Genomic DNA, 17,522 nt, shown 5'->3' on the forward strand with positions numbered 1-17,522 from the left:
CCTGTGCCTGTTCAGCTGCAGGCACTTTCCAGAGAAGCACAGAGGAGAGCCAGAGCTGTCCCGGCTCTGCTTTTCCATGTCCAGAGGACTGAGGAGAAAAGCCCCAGTGGAAGCTCCTCAGAGCAAACTTGCAGCAGAAGAAGTAGAAGGGGCAAAGGTGGCCTATCCCTGTTTCTGTCCCATGGTTCCCCTGGGGTTCTGCATGGAATGTTGGGCTGTGCCCGTAGCAACTGCCCTTGTCTGCTGCTCCTGCGGCCGTTGGTGGAACACTGGTGGAGCAGCTGGAGCAGCAGCTGCAGCATCTGCTCCTGGGCTGTCCCTCAGCAGCCACCTTCTGCACTCGGCGCCACAGCTGGCCTCTGCAGCGACATCCTCGTCTCCTCGTCTGCCGCCAGGCATCCCCACAGCACTTTGGCACTGTGCAAGGTAAGAAAATCCCCGTGGGCCCCAAAGCACTCACAGAACAGCAGGAGGCTCCAGCTGGCTCTGCCACCAACCACCACAGACACGGTGCGTGGTCACTTTCCCCAGACGAGGTTGCACATGAAAGCAGGCTGCAACTTCTCCAGGAATAATGCTGCCTCCAGGGGAAATACAGACCTTTCCATAGAGGATGTACAGAGCTGTCACGGTGCACTTGCAGATTCTCATCCTCTGATGACCCATGTAAAAGTTCGTGGCACCCATTTAAGTCCTAAAACTACATTGTGGTAACCCCAAAACCAATTGGTCATTCTGGAGGAGGTCAGAGGTTCAGTGTCCACTAATCCTGTTACGCCCTCACTCTGGTCACACCTCCTGCAAAGCTTCAAAAACCAGAAGGATGGGACTTCTCCTCTGGGATGCCTGCCCATCAGAGCATGGAAGCAGTTTGCTGGGCTTGTCCTGCAGTACTGGCTTTCATCCTCCAAAATGATCTGGTTGCAGCAATTCCTATATACTCACATACTAACATCACTTCCAGACACTGGAACAATATTCTATTTTCATAGCTTTTTTGATTTTTTTCCCACCTGCCTTACATCTCTTTTCCAGAGAGATATTGCTCTAGATTTGTCTGTGTTTTTCAATGTGTGTAGGGCTGGCTCTGCCTCACGGTCAGAGGCAGCTGTGAGATGCCCTCTTGAGTGGTGCTTCTCAGGAACACAATCACAGTGTCACAGCGTTTTCTGGGCTGGAAGGGACTCCCAAAGATCATGGAGCCCAGCACCTGGGCCTGCTCAGGACAGTTTCAGGAATCCCAGCCTGTGCCCAAGAGGAGTGTCCAAAGACTTTTGGAGCTCTCTCAGCCTTGGTGCTGGGAGCCCTTCCCTGGGGAGGCAGTTCCAGTGCCCTAGCCCCCTCTGGCTGAAGAGCCTTTTCCTTACATCCAACCCAAGCCTCCAGTAGTGCATCTTCCATGCATCCTCTTGGCTCTTCTCACTGGCCCCAAGACTCAAGGCACTCTAGTGCCTGCCCTTCAGCTTTCCTTCTTCAGGAAGGTGCACACTGCTAGAGAGACCTGCCTCAGAAATTCCAAGTGAAAAACACAGCAATGACACCTAATGGAGAGGAGCTGGGACAGAGGAGCTTGGGGTTTTCAGTGATGATGAGGATGAGAAGCAGGCTACCGACACATCTTGGCAGAATGAGTTTCATCTGGAGCGTTGTTTTGATCTCTTTCAGGTGGAAAGGAGAGGCGCAATGAAAAGGAAAGCAAGAGCCTACACTGAGCCGTGAGTTTTGGCCTAGGGTTAAAGGACAGCAAACTTGAGGAATGGCGAGCAGGACAACTGCTCCTTCAGAGTCAGGGTGGGATTGGTCCAAGGCTGTGGCTACACACCAGATGTCTCTTGACCACTTGCCTTTCTTACGTCCTACTCCTTCTTCCTCTAGACACATCAATGTTGGCAGTGACTTTCAGGCCGAGCTCCCTGAGCTGCAGACCGGGCCGCCAAGTGAGGATGAAGAGCCTGCAACCCTGGAAGGTCTGGAAGCCCTTGGAGGAAGACGACCCTGACATGGAAAAACCGGACAGAGGTAGCTGTCTAGCTTTCCTTCCACTCCTGAGATATTCGGGTGTGTAAAATGCTGGTTTTTGGATAAAAAGGCAGCTTTTGGCAGGCTCTGCTTCTCTCCTTGTCATGCCCATCTTCCCTTCTGGAAGTTGTAGGGGCAAGGAGAATGCTCTGCTTCTGCAGCAGAGCAGGAAAAAGAGCAACTGTGCTGCTCTCCAAATGGGTCAGGGGCATGTGCCACTGGAAGAGGGGAGATTGGCCCCCACTCCTTATGCCTAAAGCTGCATGGAAGGGAGAGGCAGCACTAGGTGGGCCCTTGCTTCAGCTGCCCCTTGCTTTGCTCTCCTTTTTGTGCTCTCCAAGCTGCAGGCTTTAGCTCTTGTGCTTTCCTTCTGCCTTGTATGGCAAGCCTTCCCCTTTGTTGGCTCAAGGCTGACTTTGGGTGGGTTTTTGTTGTGCTTGCAGGCAGAGAACTGTTGGACATGGCCAGCTCCCGTGGCCTTCCCGGGGCAGCAGCTCAGCTGGAGCTCGCCCTGCACTGCCTGCACCAGGCTCGCGGCAGCGTTCCGGTAGGAAGCGGCTGTTTGGGCGCGGGCAAGAGTGGGCAGGGAATTGATAAGGCCCGGGCAGCGGGACAGCCTTTCCTGGCTGCTCCTTGAAGAAGGGAGTTCACAAGCAGCAGAGCACTCGCTGCCTGCTGTGTCTCGTCCAGCTGCGGCAGGGCTGAGCCCAAATGGCTCCAGCAGGGACAAGATCTCTCCTGGAGGCAGCGCCGCAGGGTCCTGCAGCCTGCTGCCTTGAAAACCTCCTGGAGATCTGTGTTCTCGAAGACATTTTGAGGGACAATTCCCAGAAGCCTCAGTCAGCTGAGGCAATTTGGGGTGCAGGAGGAGCAAAATCATGGAGTTGGAGAGGAAAATGCTACCCTTGTGGAGCAGGAGCCAAGGGCTGGGCAGCAAAAATGAGGGACTGGGAGCAAAGCGCAATCTTTGACCCATATGAGAGCCAGTGGCCTGAATCCTCAGCTGAAGAGGCAAAGCGGCTGAAGGGCAGCATTGGTGGGGTTTGGCTCCTTTTTTGTGTTGTGGGGCAGCTCAAGCCTTTTTCCCTTGCATCTTGCAGGAGGCTCTGGAGATGTTGCTCTCGGGGGGTCCTCCAACAGCTCAAGGCCATCCCTTGGCTGATTATCATTATGCAGGTAACCAAAGCCCAGCTTCTTCCTTCACTGACACATGCTGCCATGCCCTTAATGGCCGTGTCAAGCATTTCTGCTTCAATTAGTTGTGCTTTGAACCAGCACAAGATCTCGCCTTCTCTGGGGATGGAGAAAGCACCAGCATCTACTCCTTCAGCTTGACTCGTTTTCCATGCTTTTTTCCCTGGGGAATGCCTGCTCTCGTCTTCATCACCTTCTGAGGGAGCAGACACGCACACACGTGAATGACGGCTGGAGCCAGCTTGCTTTTGGCAGCCAGTGGGATCTGCTTCAAGTGGCTAGAGGGATCAATTCAGCTGCTGCTTTTTCTTGCCAGGCTCTGATAGATGGACACCTGAGGAGAAGGAGGCCTTCCAAAAGGCTTTCCACACCTATGGCAAGGATTTCCATCTCATCCAGAAGCAGGTAAAGCCGTAGGACATTCCTCACCTTGGAAGATCACCAGAAGGGACATGTTGATTATTGCTGGTACCAAATACTGCACCTATGTCCCTCTTTTCTCAAAACTGTTAAAGTAGTCACAAAATAGGACATGGAAGGCCTGTGTGAAAATGATGATCCTGCCTCTGCAGCCCTTCTCTCCAGGCTGTTTTGGAAGACAAAGCTCTGTTCTGTCAGACTTGTCTCCCAGGTGTGCTGCTGCTTCCACAACACCTTGTGCTGGGATAACTGCAGTGAACAGGGCAAAGAAGAACTCTGCTAGAGGGACTTGGTGTTGATCTGTGCATTACATGTGGTACCACGTAGCACAATACTCGGTTTATTACATTGCATAATGCCTCTCTGACTCCTCCATATTCATTTCATTTTACACCTTCCTCAATTTTCTCCATGACTTTAATTCCTACTTTACTCTGTATTCTCACTGTTCTCCAATGCACCCTACAGGATTGCCGTTTCAGATTCCTTCTTTTGCTCTTCACAACAGATCCCAAGTAAGACCATGGCACAGTGTGTGGAGTATTACTACTGCTGGAAAAAAGAGCAGAAACTTGCCAGCAGCACTCTTGCTCAGGTGAGTGGGAAGAAAATCCAGACATGCCAGCAGGGTCAAGAAACTGGTAGAAGGGCACAAACCCTGCTGCAAGCCACGCCAGACGCTGCTTTGCCTGGCTCCCTTGGTCCCACGCAGCAGGAGAGGCGCAGCAGGTGCTGCCCGGGGCTTTCTTGTGCTGCTGCCCTGAAATACAGAATTGTGGAGCATAACCTTGACCAAACGAAGCAGCACCGCCACCAAAATGGGCTTCGACTCTCTACAAATCGGTTTCTCAAGGGCTGGCACCCTCAGATTCCTATCAGACCCTTCATTCCCCACTGCTTGCTAACATCAGCCATCTGGGCTGCCTTCATGGAGATGCTGCCAAATTTTAGAGATCTTTTGTAGCACCCCAGCGTATCCTCAAGAAAGAGCTGCTGGTGCTATGGCACCTTTAATACTTTCCTTACCAGCAAACAGCAATTTGCTTCCCAGAGAGAGACAGTGAGAGGGAGAGAGAGAGATTATTTTGGGTAGCAGAAAATGGGTAATCATGTGTCTTTACTAGTGTGATTGAATGTAAAATCCATGCCCTAGACATGTGGGGAGGAAAACCAGAGATAAATAGATGTTAGTCAGAGAGGTAGAAATGAGACATGTACAACTAGAGATAGCCACGTATTTATCCCACCCCCTTAGAGCTGTGGTAAAGAAGAGTATTTTCCTCCAAGTGCTGGGTTGGCAGCCTGCTGCAGCCCACTGCCATATCCAGCCCTTTTCTCAGCTCTTCGGGGTTTGGAAGAAATTGCTTAGGCCGATAGATTTTTGGGGTGGACGCTGTGAATCCCAGCTGTCTGAGAGGAAGGAAGCACTGATAAGGATTCTTTGATTTCCAGACTGCAGGCAAACGGAAGAGGAGGAAAAGGCCTCCCAGGAAGGAGACTGGGGAGACAGGGAAGAGAAGCCGCAAGCGGGCTGGCAGCGCGGAGTGTCCCTGCTGCCAACCGCGCCAGCCGCCCCAGCCGGCGGGAGGCCCCTTTCCGTGCGGGCAGTGCCAACGGTGCGCGAGCTCCTCCTCCTTCTGCTCCCAGCTGCCCCTTTGGCCTAAAGCACGCTGACCCTTTCCAAAGGCACCACAGGGCAAGCTGAGGCCACTTGCAGGATCGCCCCTGGCAGCCCTGCTCAAGCTTACAGCCCACTTGGAACCCAAACAGCTTCGTTCAAACCCAGCATTCCCAGTGAAACCTTGCCATGCCCCAACAAGACACAGTTCATACAAGCAGGAACACATGCATCAAAGCTTGCTTTGATGCTGCTGATCCAATTAAACCTAGGATGAAGCAAAAGGAGGAAGACATTTCAAAGAGTTGAAACCAGAAAGATCAGACTCATGGTGCTGATCACTTTACAAATGTGTCACAGCCTGAAAAGATGGAAATTCATCCAAAAAGGGAGATCTCAGCACTTGGCTTAATGGTGTGTATGAAGTTAACAATGCATGGTTTGTTTCCTGTCTTCCAGGGAGTTTGAAACCATCAAGGAGAGGAACAAGCACAGGAGAAGACACCGCCCACGCAAGGATGCACAGCCTCTCCCCAAGAAGAAAAGGCCAAATTAGCCCTGCATTTGCCCCAGGCTAGCAAGATATAGATGTAAAGAGGACTAGATAGAAATAATTGTTTATTATTATTTACTATTATTATATTATCTATAAAAACAATCGATTGTTTTTCAAGTTTTTAGGATTGTTTATTCTTCTATTAGTTTACCTGATAGGAATCTCTGTGTTTATTAGTTAAGATACATTATTATTATTAAAGATGTATTAGTAGTGTTAGATTTAGCAATAAATGTAACAGGTTTGGTGTTTCTATGCTTCAACTTTTCACATTTTGTCTTTGTTGAGACACAATCTGTGTTTATCATTAAACCAAAGTGTGTTCCATTTTGCCTTTTTGTCTGTATGAAATCCCTGAGGCACTGTTCGTTACATTTCCTTGGTGTTGCACACACAGCATTTGCCCTGAGAGAGCAATGGGGGCACATGAGTCCCCCCCAGGCCCAGCCCCTGGCTCAGCTGGCAGCACTTCCAGAGGCGTGTCCCCGTTACTGCCAATGAAATCATGGTGGAGCTTCCTCCTTTGATTCCTGAACATCTCAGCTGGGAGTGGATAGGGAGGCTTTGCTGAATTCAAAGCATTGGATCTAAAGGAGTGCTCTTGTCTCACTGTACTTGCTGGGATAAAAGTAGTGGGTTGAGGCCTGTGGTAATCGGCGGAAGAAATGCGGCACTCAATATGAGTGATCAGCAAATCTCAAAACTTTATTGATAGGCACATACATTTATATTGGTGTTAATGAGGCCAATACATATTGCAAAAGGCGAGCTCATTATTGGTTAGTTACTTATCAGCTAACTACGCCTACCTTAGCATTCTTGTGGCTACTGTGTTGCAGCTGTTCTCATCTTTTCTTCATATTTCTAACTAACGATCCTCTCCCCCATCCTGATGTTGCACCAAGGGCACAGTGCCCTTGCCTGATTTAGACATTGTCCGCTGGCTCCTATACCCATCTCCTTCTTCCTTAACTAACGGTATTATATCAGTGTGACCTTTGTCAGCTAGCCAGCTGTTCACAAAATCCTCCACACTTCCCCTGTTTTTCTGTTGCACAAGCATAGTCTGATTAGATGCAACAAATATCATTCTTTGAACCATGTTCTGTAAGCACATGCAAGAACAAGGCAAAACTAACACTACTAACAAAGCTATAATGCCTGCTATAATGATGACTCTAAGAATAGAGCGCAACCATGATCACAAGCCTAAAGATTTGAGCCATTCATCAATACCGGAGCCCGATTCTACCTGTAAGTTTCCAATTAACCTTCGCAACTCAGAGAGCTGGGAGTGGATGGACTGCGAATGATCAGAGAGGTTCATGCAATGCATGCCCTCAAATTCTTCACAACCATGGCCTTGTGCCAGTAAAAGGAAGTCAATTGCAGCTCTATTCTGAAGCGTTGCATGGCGAATAGAATCAACATCAAGCAAAAGCCTAGAAAGTGCCAAAGAAGTGGCATTAGTTTGTTTAGCAAGCCAGCATCCTAGCTTGTTTAAAATGGCATGGGCACCTGCTGCTGATACCCCTGGAGCCAAAAAGGATGCTGCCACTATGGCCCCTGGGGACCAAAATTTTACATCATCTTTGCAGTCAGCAGTAAATGCATGGACCATTCTTTTAATTCTATGATATTGGTGACTCATATTTAAGATCATGGACGTATTGGGTGTGAGTAGAGACAACCGTCCAATTGTACATGGCCCCCTGCTCAGCATCAATGGGAGACCAGGCCAAGCACGGTCCCCACATATTAAAAAGTAACCTGCTGGTAATTGAATAGGGTCATTTGATGAGATTGACACTCTCTTTGTGGTATAATTGCACCAGGTTGTTGCCTTACGGTAAATGGCCATGCAGGAAGTTACAATAGTAGAATAGTTCTTGGCTGGCAGCTGACTTTTATGCTTAAACCTAAGGCATGCATCCGCCATCACTGAGCCTAACAGTTCCAATTCTTGGGGTTCCTGCGGTGCTATAGGAAAATGAGAAATCCATTGGTCCCAGTTATCTACACTGACCCTGGCGTCATTGGTTTTGCAGGTGGGTATTTTTGATGGGCATGGCCAGGGATCTGCCGGTAGTCCGACCAAACAGGTTGTAAATGGATTACCAGGAGAAGATAATGATGAGCAAATAGCCTCCAGGTTAGTTAAATTTGCCATGGTGATCCAAATATTAGTCTTGGGCTGAGGTGGAGCCCATGCCTGATGGGTTCCCACTCCTTTGGCAATGTCTGGGCTGTCTATTAAGAGGGTAAAAATGAGTAAAACAGCAGCATAAGTCTGCCACATCACCCTGATTTTCCCGGGCGCTGTTTTGAACCATCCAGACATTTGGGAAATTAACAGGTTGCGCACAAACTGTTAAGAATGTCTCTTCTTTCCCCTTTTTTTTCTTGAGCTGCCCAGACTTAATCTTTTTAGAGCCCTTAAACAATCATCCTACGCTTGGTTGGGATCTTGATCTCCCAGAATCGGACCTACTACATCTAACTGGGAGAGGGGAATACCCCAACCACACTTAGACAGTAAGATACACAATTGAGATTGCTGTAAAGCGTGTTTGGCAAAGTGCTGGGTTTCCCACCTAAGCCATGCGAGAATTTTCTGTTCTGGGGACTCATACAACTGTAACCCTTGGCGGCCAGGTAACCCTGTAAAGGCCTGGAGTTCTGCTTGCGTGGAATCCTGCTGCCAATAAAATGCACAGCTTCTGCACCACAGCTCAGGTAACTGGGACTGAAGCACCCACTTAGTTTGCTGACACCCCCCGCAAAAGAACAATATCCATGCAGCACACTGAGTTATTTTGACACTTAATACAAGCTAATCTCTTAGGCCCTCTATAATAAAACGTATGAAGCGATGGAAGCAGGCTTAGTATTCTGTCCAGAGATTGACACCGATCAATCGCTCGGTCAATGGCAAAGCTGCAGTGTCCTTTCAGCTTGAGAAGTATCAGTCTAATGGTGATCAGCAGCTTCGCCTCCACTCGCCGACGGTCCTCTTCGCTCAGTTGTCTGGGGTCTGGTTCCATCTAACACGGCTAAATCCTGGGGTCCATTTAGCAGCTACCCACAAGGATCCTGTAGGGGTAGAACACAAAGATACCCGTGGCCCCAGTATAATACCTTAGCAGGACCTTGCCATTGTCCTGTCTTGGGATCTCTGTATTTTACCCATACGTCCTGCCTCACACTATCTTTCTCTGTTACATAATGATGAATTACAGCAGGAACTTTGCTTTCCCCAAAAACACATAGGTGATTTAAGACAAATAGACACTTTAGCAACCTTTCTTGCGGCTCTCTAATATCTTTGTATTTAACTAGATATTTTTTCATAGTACCATTAGCTCTTTCTACCATCACTTGTCCTGTCGGGGAATTAGGGATGCCTGTCACATGTTCTATCCCCCACATTTGCATGAACTGCTTTATTCTTTTGCTGCAGTAGGCAGGCACATTGTCTGTCTTAATGCGCCGTGGCACTCCCATTACTGCAAAGCAGCTACTGAGATGCCTCTCTACATGCCCTGCTTTCTCACCAGTCTGTGCTGTGGCCCATATAAAATGACTATAGGTGTCTATAGTAACATGCACATACTTTATCCTTCCAAACTCAGCAACATGTGTGACATCCATTTGCCAGGTCTCATTTGTATTCAGCCCTCTGGGGTTAACTCCTAGACCTAACCCGCAGCCCCCATTATGATGACTACATATGGGACAGGCTTTGACTCTTGCCCGTGCCTCTTCCATAGATATCTGAAATTCTCTATGGAGGCCTTTTGCATTTTGGTGAAACATGGAGTGTGCTTCTCTGGCCATAGTCTGCCTGGGAATTGGAGTCACATGTGTGATTGAGACTAGCTTATCTGCTCGTGCATTACCCTCTCCTAGACCAATATCCCACTTATGACTTCTGATATGAATGACAGAGAAAGGATACTTCCTCAGCTTAATTGCCCTCTGTAACTGCCCCGTATAAACAGCTCATGTAACCTCCTGTTTTGAACCTCTTTCATAGAGGCATCTTCTATTCGCTCGCATACTCCAGCAACATACAAAGAATCTGTCACTATATTGAGGGGCCCAGAAAAATGCATCATGGCCCAAACAACAGCCAATAACTCCATCGTCTGTAAAGCATCCAATTCGGAGGCCTGGAGAATCTGATGGTGCCATTGTCCCTTTTCCTGCCAGGTCACTGCAGCAATTCTGGATTTTCTTCCTGCATCTGTGTAGGCTGTTATGGCATCCTGACAGGGGTTTCTGTGACCTTTTTGGGCATTGAGTCCAACCCCATTGCCCTACCCAATTCAACGGTATATTGGGGATATCATCAGTGGCGATCACACTTCCGGCTCCTAACAGTGCCTCTTGTAATTCCATACTGTTTATCAGGTACCAGGTCAATGTATCTTTCTTCATTGGTACCCGTATCTGAGCAGGCTCCTTTCCCATGATCTGTAGTGTCTGTTCACGACCCTACTTGAGCAAATCAGCCAAAATTTTGATTTTTTGAAAGAGGGTTTTATGCTGTTGAAGTGGAGGAGATATCCATTCCAAGGCCCACGCCTCCCCCGTTTTTCTGTTTTGCTGAGTAAGTGCACCTAGTAAGTATTTAGTTCCACACCAAACTGTCAGCTGTATAGGGAGATTAAGGTCTCGTCTCCGGACACTGCCCTGTGTCACACAGTCCAGTATCTGTCTCTCTTCTTTGCTTGTTGAATGGTCAACATTTCTCTTGCTCTTGATAGAGTTTCACATTCTTCATTGAAATCCGTCTGGACTTTGCACCTGTTAAAACACAAACAAATCCCACGTCCCCGCAGGACTGAAGAATTTTCTCAAAATCCTAGAGGTGAAGAATGGGTCCTGGTTTCATTTTACAATGTTACATAGAGAAATGTTAAGATAAGAGTAATTAGGAATAAATTCAGATAATAATAGCTTCATCCACTCTGATTCCACTTCTCTGATTCTCCAAGTAAAAATGAGAGAGGAAAAACCTTTGAGGAGAAAAAAACCCCTGAAATTAATAGTCAATCTAGCATAAAATAAAATTAATATTATGAATATTGATCACTTTAATTTGCAGTAAATTCTTGTAAATAGACACTATTTACTAATTAGAAAGATGTGGAAATGTTGCGCTTATATAGAAGAACTAAACAAAACCATCAATTTTTAACTGTAAAGGTGCTTTTGATCTTATTTTCTTTCTTTACCATTTGCACTTGCAAGTGTAGAATTTTTTTTGTGTCTAACATTATTATTTGATAATCTCTTTTTCCTTCTTTGTTTCTTTTTTCTTGTTTTTTTCCTTCTCTTTGTATTATTTTTCACTTGAAGTTTTGGGAAAACTAACTGAAAAAAGGTAAGAAACTAAACTTCTACTGGTTCCTTTCCAACAGTTCTAGAGGAGCATGGGCTAAGCATCCAAAAAAGTTACTTTGAAGTGTTTTTTTCAGTAATGTATTATCCAATGGATTTAAGAGGAAAAGAATAAAAATCTTCCATATGGTACTCCAGCATTTCCCCACTCATTTTAATTGAGCTCTTGATGACTTTTGTGCTGCCTTTTGGAAAATACCTGTTCTCTAACCAAAAGCAGGGCTGTTATTGTATGTGTATAAACCCTGCATGCTCCCATACCTGAGTGTCTTCCAGAAATGCTTTGTTGTTCCAACTCTTGGTACAGCTTGTGGACTTCTCTCCTGAGCAGAACTACAGGTAAAGAATTTGGGAGCAGTAAACAAAATCTTATTTTTATTCATAAACAGTATTCATTCTGCTCTCTAAGAGCAAGCAGTGTGAAGGACATGTTCAGAGAACAAAACATTCCTCTTAGATACTGATCTAAAATACCTAACAGAATGTGTTTTGTTTTGCTTTTGCAGTTATAAATAATTTAACTTCTTTTAATTATTCTCAGGAAATAATTTCAAAGTCTCTACTATGAAAATAGCACACACAGGACTTTGTTTTTTTAAATATCAAACAGATTTAAAGTGATACTTCAAAAGTCCTCTATTCAGCAGCAATCAATGTAATGTGAACGAAATAGTTCAACTGTGCTCCTGTGAACATAAAAGCAGAAGGTTTGTAAAGCTGCCTCACAGCAGCAGCTAAACATCAAAACAATATAGAATTTTAAAAATAATTATGAACAGTGATTGGTTCTTTATCAGATACCAAAAATATTTCAAAGGGTTGTTGGTTTTTTTTAACATTTGCATCCTTGCAAACTCATGTGTCTGTGTGTATATAAGGTAAAGAACAGGAACGCTGAAAATGCAACCAATGTATGTTTTATGGCTGACAGGATTCAGCCTTGCTAAATCAGAGCAAGTTCCACCATTGATTTCAATAGCACCTGGCTTAGGTACTATTGAATCTGAGATCTACGTCTTTCATAAAATTCAGATTTTAATAACTTTAATTCCCTGATGGCTGCAGAGTTGCTAAGGAAGCAGTATTTGACTTTATGTTTTGAACTGCCTGAGGATCAGCCTCTGAACCTGAGGGATTCTGAGCTGAGAATGTGGGAGCTGCCTTCCTGTATGCATTTGTCCTGTCTTGTGTCACACCACTACAGTGAGTCCCACATTTCAGGAGTAAATGGGGTTTTTTGCCAGCTTACCAACAAAAAAAGAACTTTGCAAAATGCTAATTTTAATAATGAATGCCTTTAACCACTATTGAAATTTCAATTTCTGTTTGGGAGAAAGAGGCTTCCATGCCAAGTGCTTTGTACAGTGCTTGGCATACATGTATGGAAAAGTTCTTTTCAGCCTCCTCTGCTGTCTGGAGGCTGAAAAGTTCATCTTGTCCTTGCACTTGCTTCTGTTGGACTTGTTCAGGTTTCTATATATAATGTTGCATTCTGAATAAAAGGGAAAGAATTTGAGAACCCTGTGGTAAGGAATCTTGCCTGACATGTAGGTGGCAGATGAAAGTTCCCATCATTGCTCTAATGGGAATGAAATTGCTTATAGAACCTGGAACAGCCCTAAGATAAATGAGATGGTCTGTGATTAGAGCAGTTCTTTGGAATGTGGAAGGCACAGATGAAGCTGTCAGTGTGAGGGGCTGGTTTCTTCCTCTGAGCCACAGCCACAGGTTCTCTGATGCTCTGGGATGTTGATCAAACCCTTGCTCTTGTCTCTTCATTTCAAAATGGAAAACAAAGAGGGTTTTTTGCTATAACCTTTTTTTAGCTAGTATTTCCCTCCCATGTCTCATAATGATGCCACTGAGAACCTGCTTACTCAGTGCCTTTGCAATCAATCCTTGGCCCGTCTGAAACACATAAGGTGAGGCCTGTTTTGGGGTCAGATCAGCCATCTCTAATCACACAACTGTAGGAAAAACTTACTGCAAACTAGAGTGACACTGTAACACTCATGTTCTGCCTGAGATGCTGTATGATTAGTTTTCTTTCTGGACTGCAATCATTTGGCAGACACCTCTAACATTATAATCAGTTCTAAACGTCATGCTGTATTAGCTAAAACTTACAGCAATCAACCCAAACCAGGGAATGGTCAGATATCAAGAAAACGGAATTAATGGGGTGGTTCTGTGTTTCAAAAAGTAACATTAGAAGTCAAACCAGCAGGCAAGTGCACTGTGGAAAGAGAATGTTCCCAGGATCTCTCCAGAACTGTTCCCATCCTGTTTCTATTGACTCTCATCACTGTGGTTTCACCACTTCCCACGGTTCATGTTTGCAGTTTCAGTTCCTTATACAATCATAAATGGTCCTAAGGGCCCAAGGCAGAGTTTGTTAGATATCCAAATGTGTCACTGGGCTATTTGGATTTAGAGCAAAGCAGAATCCACAGTGTTTTATTTCTGTGTCATTTTCCTAATAGTAGTGAATTGAAACACTTCCAAATGCATAACTAAGGTACACACACACACACATTCTTACTGTCAGCAAGTATGAAATTGTTATTTGAAACCAGAAGGTGGCTCTACAATCAAGCTGGGCAAGCTGAAACCATAGAGATGCAGTATCCAAAATTTTTTCTTGATCCTTTCAGTTCTCTTCTTCCTCAGTGGAAACACCCCAGTTCCTGTAAGCAATGTAAGTGGTTTTACAGTGCCTCTTTTTTTTTTCTTAGTTTTTATTATTAAAAAAAAAAAAAAACAAACTTCCACCAAAGTCCTTTTTTTTATTAGGATAGGGCACAAAACAGAACACTGATGGCTTTAACTGGCTTCTACTGAAGTGCGTTGTTATCTCACTGCTGATTTCAGTGGGAACTGCTTAAATCTAAATATAAGGTGCCTGGAAGATCCTTTCCTTAGCTGCCTGTGGGTGGTGTGGATGGCAGGTTCCTACATATGTCAGTCTGTTGTGAGCTGATTTTATTTGTGATGTTTGCTACAAAGCTCTCAACGGCTGGTCTTTGACGTCACACAGGGGTGTTGCCCAGAAATGGTGCTGAAGATGACATGGCATGATTTTTTTTTTTTGTTTAGAATAGCACACTTGGCTGGTGTTGTTTTAGTATTTTGTGACACTATGAAGAATTCATATTACAGCATATATCATGTGTCTGTCTCTGCCCCTTTGCTAAGTTACCAGCAGTTGTAGCACTCTTTGAAAAGGGGGTATGGGGTAACTTCTCACATTCCTGACATAAAACTCTGAACAAAGTCCACATTTGGAAAAGCAAACATTTTTTCCAAAACAGAGACATTAATTGTCAAGAAATTCAGTGAAGCCAATGAAGTAACTCCATTGTAAGCCTCAGGTTCAATTAAAACAAGACCTACCATATATTTTCTTGGCATTTGATTTGAAATAATGCTGAAAAAATTAGGAAATTATAGGCATTTTGTACTTTATGGGAATTTTAACATGGGGAAAACACTTGGGTATTGTGTGCATTCTCCTGCTGTGCTAATTGTTTTAAAATTTCAAACTATCAGTTATAGGGAATTGCTGAGTGCTTTTGTTTCTGTAGAGGGCTGTACATGCAGGAGGAAAAACCCTCAGCAATTGCTGGAGTTTACATTAATATAATAATCAACACTGAGCTAGCTTTGTCATGGCCCATTTCGAAATATTGAAATGTTGTTCCAGTTTTCTGCTGTTTGACATCCATTCCAGTGTCACTTCTGTGGAGGCATAAAGTAATGAAGAAATGCAGCAGTAAATGAGGTCAATTCACTATTGCACACGTGGAGCCCCAGACAGAAAAGATAATGTTTGAATTTTATTTTTCCTCTTTTTTCTCATTTTTTTTAATTTTTAAGTTGTGCTCAGTGTAATTAAATGGAATTTATCCTGACATGCTTGTCCTAAAGGACAGGTAGAACTTTCAGGATATCAAACTGCTACTTTGTCATTTATTCATTTCATTACAAAACTGCAGCCCTCCAGGGAGTGTGACATAATACAGTAGCGTTCCTGAGTACTAGAATTTCATTTGGCTCTTAGATTTATCTGACAGACACAGGGGCTAAACCCCCACATGTAACTGGAAAAATCCCCATGGACTACGCATAGGTGACTGCTAAAGTGCACAGGTTATTTCTGCTAACAATAGCATGAACTTGTGTTGGAAATGTTCCCCTCTGATTTGGATTTCTCTGGTGAAATGAGATGTATTAGTGTTTGAGTTCTGAATTTGCTTCCTGTAATTGTGTTCTCCCCAAACAAACATATCTCAGATCTCAATATCAACTCCTTTCACAAAAGATGGGTGTGATAATTCTTCCATGAAGCTGTGGATTGCCTTTGCTCTCACAGAAGTTGTGGAAACATAGGCTCTACAAAAGTTATAATTTATTCCTAGAATAGATGGAGATTAAAAGGTACTTTCCACCCCCTAAAAATGACACTGAATTTAAGCTTATGGTACTGTTAGACCAGTACTTTTCTAAACCCCTGAAGGTTAAACTTCCTGTCAGTCATTTATGCTGAGACCATGAGCTTTCTTCATTCTGCACTTCCTCAAGTGTCACTGAAAAGTTCATATCAATAGAATTAATTATGATGTCACTTTTTAATAGAGGAAAGTAGGAACTGGCTCACTATTATCTTTTTTTTCACTAATATTTACATAGAATAATAATGCATTCATAGATAAAGAGTAATTGCTGTGGATCTCTGTTCATTAAAATGTGCATCAACAGCTCAGCCTTTTGCTTCTTGCATATCTTGGATGTTGTTGTAGTCAGACTGTCCCCTGTAAGATTCTGCTATTAAATTGTACTTCATATCACTGTATTTTATAATATAAAATCAAACTTTATGGGCTAGATTGAGAGAATTTGTTCTCTGTTCCTCCTTTCTCCTTTTTAGTGGCTTTTTTTGGTGGTTCTGTTTTTTTTTTCCTGTTGATAGGAATCACTGTTGATAAAATTAGAAAGGTACAGGGGGATCAGTTCCCCACTCATGTCAGAGTTCCTGTTGTACAGGTCTAGCAAATTCAGTGGATTTGTCTGTAATTTGTGATGAAATCACTTATGTCACTTGCTTTGCAGAGATACAGAATATGGATGAATGGACATAAGATAATCTTCAGCCAGTCAGAGAAATGCCATGTTAGACTCTCAAAAATTCCCTCAAATTATCACTGATTGCAATCAACACTTTCAGTCTGATCCACAGAAGACAACAACCTTACAGAACACATTATTTTCTCCCTCTAAAAGGACCAAGTTAATGTTTGCTCAAACAAGAACACACCTTAGGTAGGGGTTTAAGCCTCACGAGCTACTAAGTAAGTTTTTTACTCATACTACAGGGTAAACAGTTTGTTGATGGTTCTTTTTATCTTTAATGAAGAAAAGTGCATATGTAGAACAGAGAAAATTGCAAAACCTCCCAGACATTATAGATATTGAACACCCTCAATTGAAAGCAATATGGACTAGACTGCTCACTGCAAAAGTGGGGGCTCTGTAAAAAAAACAAAAAACCATTGGTATTTGTACAGAAACTGCTAATACTTGTTTTCTTCTTGAAACACCTGCTCAGAATATCAGGTACCTTGCACTTGTATCTTGTAACTTGTTTCAAGAATAGCAATTGCTATTTTGCCCCTCCTTTTGCAGCTTTATAGACTATTTGGAAGCATTTAGGTTCTAAAGTTGTTGCCATCACTACAAAATCATTCTGAAACTTTGCCATCTCCATGGCAACTGGCCTGCTTATGTTAAGGATTTTGATACCACACCGATGTTCAATGGCATTGTTAATCCGAAATATTAATTTAATATATCAGTGCTTTACACTGGAGTTTACATGCTTAATCTTTTGGTTATAATAGTGAGAAAACGTTGATGCTGAATAATGACTTGTAAAGCATTAGCTCACCCGGTGAGCTACTGGATGAGCTACCACAGGATGAATTAGCACAGACTAAGGAGCACAGAGTCTTGTTAACAAACAGGATATGAAAGCACTGGCTTAGCTCACAAAATACAGGTAAGCTCTTTTAAAAGAAATCAGTAGAATCTTTCTTAGTTATATAAATATGGTGAGCAGAATTTGCCCTGCTCAGGCAGACCCCACTGAAATCAGCAGCTGAGATCACTTAGCCAGGAGTTCTGTTTTCCTAGAAAAACACTCAGAGAAGGGTTTGAGGCAGGACCAAACCCTGCTAGGAACACCAAACACAGGGTGCAATCCTGCAGAGCACATTGTGGTGTGCAGAGGAGCACCTAGTGCTGGCTCTGGTG

The 17,522-nt window shown here is 44.1% G+C and overlaps 1 long non-coding RNA gene across 1 annotated transcript; it reads left to right on the forward strand.

Annotated features, from left to right (window-relative positions):
* Positions 1 to 317: 317 nt before the first annotated feature.
* On the forward strand, positions 318 to 2,300 carry LOC135291807 (uncharacterized). The gene is made up of 3 exons (XR_010354506.1): positions 318 to 426; positions 1,666 to 1,715; positions 1,876 to 2,300. It is a non-coding gene; the product is annotated as an uncharacterized LOC135291807 (long non-coding RNA).
* Positions 2,301 to 17,522: the final 15,222 nt, after the last annotated feature.

This window comes from Passer domesticus, unplaced genomic scaffold (assembly GCF_036417665.1).
Source record: "Passer domesticus isolate bPasDom1 unplaced genomic scaffold, bPasDom1.hap1 HAP1_SCAFFOLD_125, whole genome shotgun sequence".
Lineage (NCBI taxonomy): Eukaryota > Metazoa > Chordata > Aves > Passeriformes > Passeridae > Passer > Passer domesticus.